The sequence below is a fragment of the Vicugna pacos genome, chromosome 35 (assembly GCF_048564905.1).
Source record: "Vicugna pacos chromosome 35, VicPac4, whole genome shotgun sequence".
Lineage (NCBI taxonomy): Eukaryota > Metazoa > Chordata > Mammalia > Artiodactyla > Camelidae > Vicugna > Vicugna pacos.
The window spans coordinates 3,472,133-3,481,043 of NC_133021.1; the positions used below are offsets into that span (position 1 = coordinate 3,472,133).

The 8,911-nt window shown below is 46.2% G+C and overlaps 1 long non-coding RNA gene across 1 annotated transcript; it reads left to right on the forward strand.

The window, feature by feature from the left end:
• Positions 1–345: 345 nt before the first annotated feature.
• LOC140691462 (uncharacterized) lies at positions 346–5,903 on the forward strand. Its single transcript, XR_012067084.1, has 2 exons — positions 346–556; positions 5,836–5,903. It is a non-coding gene; the product is annotated as an uncharacterized lncRNA (long non-coding RNA).
• Positions 5,904–8,911: the final 3,008 nt, after the last annotated feature.

Sequence of the window (8,911 nt, forward strand, 5' to 3'; positions counted from 1 at the left end):
ACTAAGAGCAAAGGAAACAGACAGTAAAGTGCACATTGGGGTTGGTTTCATTTCTAGGCATTTCAGCCCCCATGAAACCAATGGATTCATGTCTTGAGAGTGCGGGTATTTCAGCAGAAATCAACCGACGGTTATGTATTCTGGATGTACGGATATTACAGGAACATAAGATTCCTGTAGTGGGTCTCTGTGTACTATGAACTGTTAGAAAGTTTAAAGACGTGTAAAACATCAACTGCAAATGGACACACTTCCCTCCGTTGGTACTGTGCATACAGAAATGAACCAAACGAAAGAGGGAAGAACAAAGGCCCATGGGACGCTAGTGGGTAGAATCATATTTACCTTAGGAACCTCTCTTCAGATGCAGCCCCTCCCCAACACTGACAAGATGCAGCACCCACTGGGGATGGCAGTTAGCGGTTGGATTCCAGGTGGAATGTTGGTGTGTACCGCGAGGCTGGTTGTGGCTGGTGGATCCTAGGTAACCGGGAAGAGTTCTGTGGGTGGATCAGTGTGATGGAGGGGCTGCCGCCCTCTGTGGAGCTTGGCTTAGGTCTTTGTTTCGGGAAGCTGTGTCAGTTCGAGATACTGCTGCAGCCCAAAACCTGAGTTCACGGGTCAGTTTCCAGCACTTGAAAGGGCAGACAGTGGAAGATCTGCATGTCATCAGCTACCTGGTGAGGCTCCGAGGTACTTTCTGACTTGCCCAGTCCTTTTGAATTCGACTTTATGGGAGACACAAAGAGATTCTGGCCGAAAGCCTGGCTGAACGGATTGAGGAGTGATGCGAACACATTGATGAGAGATGTTCTGCTACAATGGAGAATACTGGCCTGGAGACAGCTGTAGAGGATACCAGGCTCGAAAGACATTCATGAGACATATTGAACCTCGCTGATACTGGCAGAAACATACGGAGCGCCAACGTGGACATGAGGAAGTTCCTCAATTCTCTGCTCCAAGAACGGGTCCAAGATCCCTGACGTCTAAAAGAGAAGAGAAGGCAGAGATGATCAAAACGCTCATGTTCTTGGAAGAGGTCGTGAGAATCCACACGTCCCAGGGGGCATTTCCATGCCAATCAGACCAAAATGCACCAAGCCCAGCTAAGAGTTTTCCCAGGTTTGGGCCTAGCTTGCAAGCACATGCTCTTCCCTCCACTCCACTCAGGCATCTATTTGGAAGGATCAGTACCTGAGCTGCAATGAAGCCATTAGGAGAAGAGCAAGCCCCTCCTAGAATCAGAGTTCCTCTAGCTTCACACTCTGTGAACAACAGTGAACCCCTTAAAGGTCAAAGAGTCTCGACTGAAATAGATAGGAATTGAATACTTAGCTCCCACAAAGAAACCATGGCCTTCTGCTAGATTCATCAAATGCTGGGTTTATGTCTTCTCTGGGGTGAAGGGAGTGTGGTAAGTGAGGGGAGTCTTTGACTGAACTTGAATATGTATTAGGACTCCGTTTTTCACGACAGTCTAGGTAAATAGTATAAGTCAGATAGTGAACTGAATTGTAAAGGTCACCAATGGCATTAAAGACACAGCTTATGTGGACCGTCTTTCACTTGAGTGAAGCCCCCGGGGGCACTATATCATGGGGGTGCAGACTTGGTTGCGTTCCATTGCTGTACCCGACATGATCGGATGATTAAGCGTTCTCATCACTGATAGAAGAACACCTGGTTCTCAATAGCCTAGCCTAGCTTCAGCAGGGTTCTCATAGCTATAATGCCTCTAGGTGCTTTTGGATTCAAACCTAAATGTGTATGTTTGGTTTGTTTTCTCTTGTATTTTCCTAGAGAGGGATGTTACCCCTTGAAATGCCAACATTGGCCAGAAGGTGTCATTGGGAGTAAAGGGCACCACGTGCACAAGTGAATCCAAGGTTGGGGGTTGTTTCATTTCTCCAATAGTTATTTCATGGCTCCAGTTGGTTTCGGAGGCTTCAATAGTAAACAGTTGACATGACCCCTTTAACAGTTTGGACTGCGAGTTTGCATTCTATCTGTCTATGTTTTCCTTAGAGCTGACAAAATGGTACCAAAATTGTCAAGTCTTGATTCTAGGTCGATTTAGTATCTTTCAGAAACTAACTTCATTTTCGTATAACTCCCAAAACATGTAAATCAATTCTATTAAACTTTTTAAAGGCTGCAAATGAGATATCAAGACAATGTCAAAACTAGAGGCTTCGGACAATCCCTCCCACCACGGCTCTATGGAAACAAAGAGCTAAACCAAAACCACATTTCTGTGAAATGTATCTTGAAAGGGTTGATTCATCGATGCCAAGTTGGAAGAGAAGCAGTGCAACCTGCGCTCACTCACTCCCATGTACGCAGCAATGGAAACATCCCCTCACCCAGCCCTTGGCACAGAACACTTGCCGAAGAGAGGTCTGTTTCTTCCAAAGACAGGATGAGGCCACAGAACACCTGGAAGTAGGAGAAGGCAAAGCAGAGAATGGAAGCCAGTGCAGGGTCTGACCCCTGGTGATTGAGCAGCAAATGTGAAACTCTGTTTCACTTGGAAGCACACTCTCAAGTGGACAGGAGACATGGGACTGAAGGTGAGGCGCTGAGGGTTACAAGAGTGCACAGCAGATGCTTGGCTGACAGAACTCAAAGAAACCAGCGCAAAATATCCCCACAGTTGATTCTGGGACCAAGAACCGAGCTGCCAAATTTGAGGTAGCAAAGGCAGCGGTCAATGAGGGATAGGGCTACGGATGATGGCACACGCTGAGTCTCAGGGATCTGGAGTGCGTTGTGGGATGTGGTGGGTCCTATCAAGAGAGGAAACCGACCTGTGACCTCAATGAGAAAGCAACCACACTGGCGCGCGCGGTTGAGGTTATCGATATGTCCCATGGCCACACCCAGTGCATCTGCAGGACCAGGGACCAATTTGGCATTTTGCCAACAGAGCACGTGTGAGGCTGAATCTGAGATATCGTGCCTCTGGTCTGAGGGATCCAGGGGGCCTTGGGTTTGATATCAGAATGAAAAGCCTTAGGATCGGCTACATTCATAACCTGGGCTGGGATTACTGTTTGGTTTGAGGCACAGGATCGCAACAGCTCTGCGGTTGCCTTCGTGCACCCGTGCCACAAGGATGAGAGGACAAGGAAGAGTGGTCCAAGTCCACAGAGTGAGAAGAGGAAGCATTTCATTCAGCATTATCTCCCAGAAGTAGATGCTGCATTTGGGATGGCACCGGAACGGTACAGCACCGAGGACAACAAGGTCGTTCTGCGGGAACATTCCAGCAGGCCCTGATGTGTGACATCCATAGATCTGCTTCCACTGGGGTTTCTGTAGACAGAGAAGCCATGGGAAGACCTGGTTTCATTGGGACATAGCCGTGGCACTACAAAGCACAAGTGAACTCTCATTTGGCTGTTTTGGAAACACTCCAAAAGGACATAGAGCAGAATGCAGAGCTGAGAACCTTTAGAAGCTTCATTTCCACAAGAGGAAGTGTCCTGTGCACTTTCAGAATTGTGAGATAAGCGTAATCACAATGAGGTCATGTTAATCGAAACATTATGGTGTGTTCATCACAACTAAGGCAACACCAGAAATTGGAGCTATACCAGACAACACACACAGGAACAGGACATGGCATCAATGTCAAGGACAAATTGTCCTCATAGAAATCCCATGGAATTGCGTAGAGCCAAGAGTCTAAAGTTTTCACTTCACAAAGCCCTAGATGTCTCCATTAGATACCTGATAATACCTGACCAGTAGAGATGAAATATACAGTAAAAGAAACAGGAAGTACCACTTTCAGTTCCAAAGAGATTGAAGGCCCAAAAGATAAGCTTTCAAACAACTAGACTGTGAAAAGCTATCCAGAGAAAGTATTGAAAATGGAGGTGAGGGAAACACTGAAGAACAACAGTGTCTCAGAATCACAAAAGGCAGAATACCAGAAAAGGGGAAGAGAAAGCCTAAAGACAAGCCAAATAATATCAGAAAACTCAAAGGATGGGATAATATCAGGGCTCAAACTCAGTCCTAAGCAGACTAGGTAATGCAGAGGGACGCATGAATGACTCTGAAGACAGAGGAACATAAATCCCTCGGGCAGAAGCAGACCAATGAAAACACTGCTGTTGAATCCTGGGGTAAGACAAGGCATAAAAGAATAGGATTCCTAAGAGTCCCAGATGGAAAAGCAAGAGGTAAAGAAACAAAAAATATCTGAATAGTTATCTGTAGGAAAATCAGACTGAAACTTGTTGAAACCCAAGAAAGAATCATCTATGCGAACTCAGGAAGTACACAGCGTCCAAAGGAGGTGGAATCCCAATAGATCTACCAGCAGCTGTATGATTCAAATCAACAAAGTTCATGAGCATCCCAGTGATTTAAAATGCACCTGGAGGAAAGCAACATGTTCACAAAAGAACCTCCAGAGGGGTTTCAGCTGATATCTCGGCAGCAATACTGGAAAACAGGGAGGAGTGTCAGGACATAGACCAATCCTGAATGGCAAAGTGCTGCCATTTCGGTAGCCTATGCCACATGACCACCATTTCTAGTAACGGCAGAGCTAGAGACTTCCACAGACCGGCAAATCTTAAAAGAATTCAGCAGTTCGAAACTTATCCTAAAAGAAAGGTTGAGAATCTCCCCTGAATAGAAAAGCAGCAAGATGAAATGGAAAGAAGAGAACCATTATTGCAAATGCAAGAAGAGCAGGAGCCGCAAAGAAGAAACAAGAAGAAGGCAAGGAGGACATCGAAACCCTAAAGATGGGAGTGGGAAGCAGGAAATCATAGCTGATAGTAAGCACAATCTTAAGTGAATCAGCTGATAAAACTCTCTGTTTGATGCAAATGGAGAGATGCATGGCCTGACATGTTTGCAAATCAAACGAGAAGCAGAAAAGCCAAGAATCAAAGAAAAAACAAGAACCAAAAGGGTACGGTTGGCTGACATATACCAAGGGAACCATGATTATTCAAAAGAAAATACTCAAGATGATGTCAAGGATCATCCAGCACGCATCGACCCAGTTTCAGGGCTTGCATGTACTCAGCACACTTGTATTTGGAAATCAGAGGCGTGCATTTATATTCGTAAATATTGATCCATAAGAGCATATCGTGACCTAACCCAAATGCAGATTTGGAATCAAATGGTTTCATAGTCCGTGATAAAGACTTGCAAGTCTTCCAACAGGATGGATGAATGCCATACTCTACACTACGTAGAGAAGAAATGGCATAAGCCTATAACAAAGATAAGTAGCTCTGCAAAAGTGTACTAAGAGCAAAGGAAACAGACAGTAAAGTGCACATTGGGGTTGGTTTCATTTCTAGGCATTTCAGCCCCCATGAAACCAATGGATCCATGTCTTGTGAGTTCGGGTATTTCAGCAGAAATCAACCGACGGTTATGTATTCTGAATGTACGGATATTACAGGAATATAAGATTCCTGTAGTGGGTCTCTGTGTCCTGTGAACTGTTAGAAAGTTTAAAGACGAGGATAACATCTACTGCAAATGGACACACTTCCATCCGTTGGTACTGTGCATACAGAACTGAACCAAAGGAAAGAAGGAAGAACAAAGGCCCATGGGACGCTAGTGGGTAGAATCACATTTACCTTAGGAACCTCTCGTCAGATGCAGCCCCTCAGCCAACACTGAGAAAATGCAGCAGCCATTGGGGATGGCAGTTAGGGGTTGCATTCCAATGGAATGTTGGTGTGTACCGCGAGGCTGGTTGTGGCTGGTGGATCTTACTTAACCGGGAAGAGTTTTGTGGGTGGATCAGTATGATGGAGGGGCTGCCACCCTCTGTGGAGTTTGGCTTAGGTCTTTGTTTCGGGAAGCTGTGTCAGTTCGAGATACTGCTGCAGCCCAAAACCTGAGTTCACGGGTCAGTTTCCAGCACTTGAAAGGGCAGACAGTGGAAGATCTGCATGTCATCAGCTACCTGGTGAGGCTCCGAGGTACTTTCTGACTTGCCCAGTCCTTTTGAATTTGACTTTATGGGAGGCACAAAGAGATTCTGGCCGAAAACCTGGCTGAACGGATTGAGGAGAGATGCGAACACATTGATGAGAGATGTTCTGCTACAATGGAGAATACTGGCCTGGAGACAGCTGGAGAGGATACCAGGCTCGAAAGACATTCATGAGACATATTGAACCTCGCTGATACTGGCAGAAACATACGGAGCGCCAACGTGGACATGAGGAAGTTCCTCAATTCTCTGCTCCAAGAACGAGTCCAAGATCCCTGACGTCTAAAAGAGAAGAGAAGGCAGAGATGATCAAAACGCTCATGTTCTTGGAAGAGGTCGTGAGAATCCACACGTCCCAAGGGGCATTTCCAAGCCAATCAGACCAAAATGCACCAAGACCAGGTAAGCCTTTTCCCAGGTTTGGGCCTAGCTAGCAAGCACTTGCTCTTCCCTCCACTCCACTCAGGCATCTATCTGGAAGGATCAGTACCTGAGCTGCAATGAAGCCATTACGAGAACAGCAAGCCCCTCCTAGAATCAGAGTTCCTCTAGCTTCACACTCTGTGAACAACAGTGAACCCCTTAAAGGTCAAAGAGTCTCGACTGAAATAGATAGGAATTGAATACTTAGCTCCCACAAAGAAACCATGGCCTTCTGCTAGATTCATCAAATGCTGGGTTTATGTCTTCTCTGGGGTGAAGGGAGTGTGGTAAGTGAGGGGAGTCTTTGACTGAACTTGAACATGTATTAGGACTCCGTTTTTCATGACAGTCTAGGTAAATAGTATAAGTCAGATAGTGAACTGAACTGTAAAGGTCGCCAATGGCATTAAAGACACAGCTTATGTGGACTGTCTTTCAATGAGTCAAGTCCCCGGGGGCACTATATCATGGGGGTGCAGACTTGGTTGCGTTCCATTGCTGTACCCGACATGATCGGATGATTAAGCGTTCTCATCACTGATAGAAGAACACCTGGTTCTCAATAGCCTAGCCTAGCTGCAGCAGGGTTCTCATAGCTATAATGCCTCTAGGTGCTTTTGGATTCAAACCTAAATGTGTATGTTTGGTTTGTTTTCTCTTGTATTTTCCTAGAGAGGGATGTTACCCCTTGAAATGCCAACATTGGCCAGAAGGTGTCATTGGGAGTAAAGGGCACCACGTGCAAAAGTGAATCCAAGGTTGGGGGTTGTTTCATTTCTCCAATACTTATTTCATGGCTCCTGTTGGTTTCGGAGGCTTCAACAGTAAAGAGTTGACATGAGCCCTTTAAAAGTTTGGACTGCTAGTTTGCATTCTATCTGTCTATGTTTTCCTTAGAGATGACAAAATGGTACCAAAATTGTCAAGTCTTGATTCTAGGTCGATTTAGTATCTTTCAGAAACTAACTTCATTTTCGTATAACTCCCAAAACATGTAAATCAATTCTATTAAACTTTTTAAAGGCTGCAAATGAGATATCAAGACAATGTCAAAACTAGAGTCTTCGGACAATCCCTCCCACCACGGCTGTATGGAAACAAAGAGCTAAACCAAAACCACATTTCTGTGAAATGTATCTGGAAAGGGTTGATTCCTCGATGCCCAGTTGGCAGAGAAGCAGTGCAACCTGCGCTCACTCGCTCCCATGTATGCAGCAATGGAAACATCCCCTCACCCAGCCCTTGGCTCAGAACACTTGCCGAAGAGAGGTCTGTTTCTTCCAAAGACAGGATGAGGCCACAGAACACCTGGAAGCAGGAGAAGGCAAAGCAGGGAATGGAAGCCAGTGCAGGGTCTGACACCTGGTGATTGAGCAGCAAATGTGAAACTCTGTTTCACTTGCAAGCACACTCTCAAGTGAACAGGAGACATGGGACTGAAGGTGAGGCGCTGAGTGTTAGAAGAGTGCACAGCAGATGCTTGGCTGACAGAACTCAAAGAAACCAGCGCAAAATATCCCCACATTTGTTTCTGGGACCAAGAACCGAGCTGCCAAATTTGAGGTAGCAAAGGCAGCGGTCAATGAGGGATAGGGCTACGGATGATGGCACACGCTGAGTCTCAGGGATCTGGAGTGCGTTGTGGGATGCGGTGGGTCCTATTAAGGGAGGAGACCGACCTGTGACCTCAATGATAAAGCAACCACACTGGCGCGCACGGTTGAGGTTATCGATATGTCCCATGGCCACACCCAGTGCATCTGCAGGACCAGGGACGAATTTGGCATTTTGCCAACAGAGCACGTGTGAGGCTGAATCTGAGATATCGTGCATCTGGTCTGAGGGACCCAGGGGGCCATGGGGTTGATATCAGAATGAAAAGCCTTAGGATCGGCTACATTCATAACCTGGGCTGGGATTACTGTTTGGTTTGAGGCACAGGATCGCAACAGCTCTGTGGTTGCCTTCGTGCACCCGTGCCACAAGGATGAGGGGACAAGGAAGAGTGGTCCAAGTCCACAGCGTGAGAAGAGGAAGCATTTCCTTCAGCATTATCTCCCAGAAGATGATGCTGCATTTTGGATGGCACCGGAATGGTACAGCACCGAGGACAACAAGGTCGGTCTGCGGGAACATTCCAGCAGGCCCTGATGTGTGACATCCATAGATCTGCTTCCACTGGGGTTTCTGTAGACAGAGAAGCCATGGGAAGACCTGGTTTCATTGGGACATAGCCGTGGCACTACAAAGCACAAGTGAACTCTCATTTGGCTGTTTTGGAAACACTCCAAAAGGACATAGAGCACAATGCAGAGCTGAGAACCTTTAGAAGCTTCATTTCCACAAGAGGAAGTGTCCTGTGCACTTTCAGGATTGTGAGATAAGCGTAATAACAATGAGGTCATGTTAACCGAAACATTATGGTGTGTTCATCACAACTAAGGCAACACCAGAAATTGGAGATATACCAGACAACACACACAAGAACAGGACATGGCATCA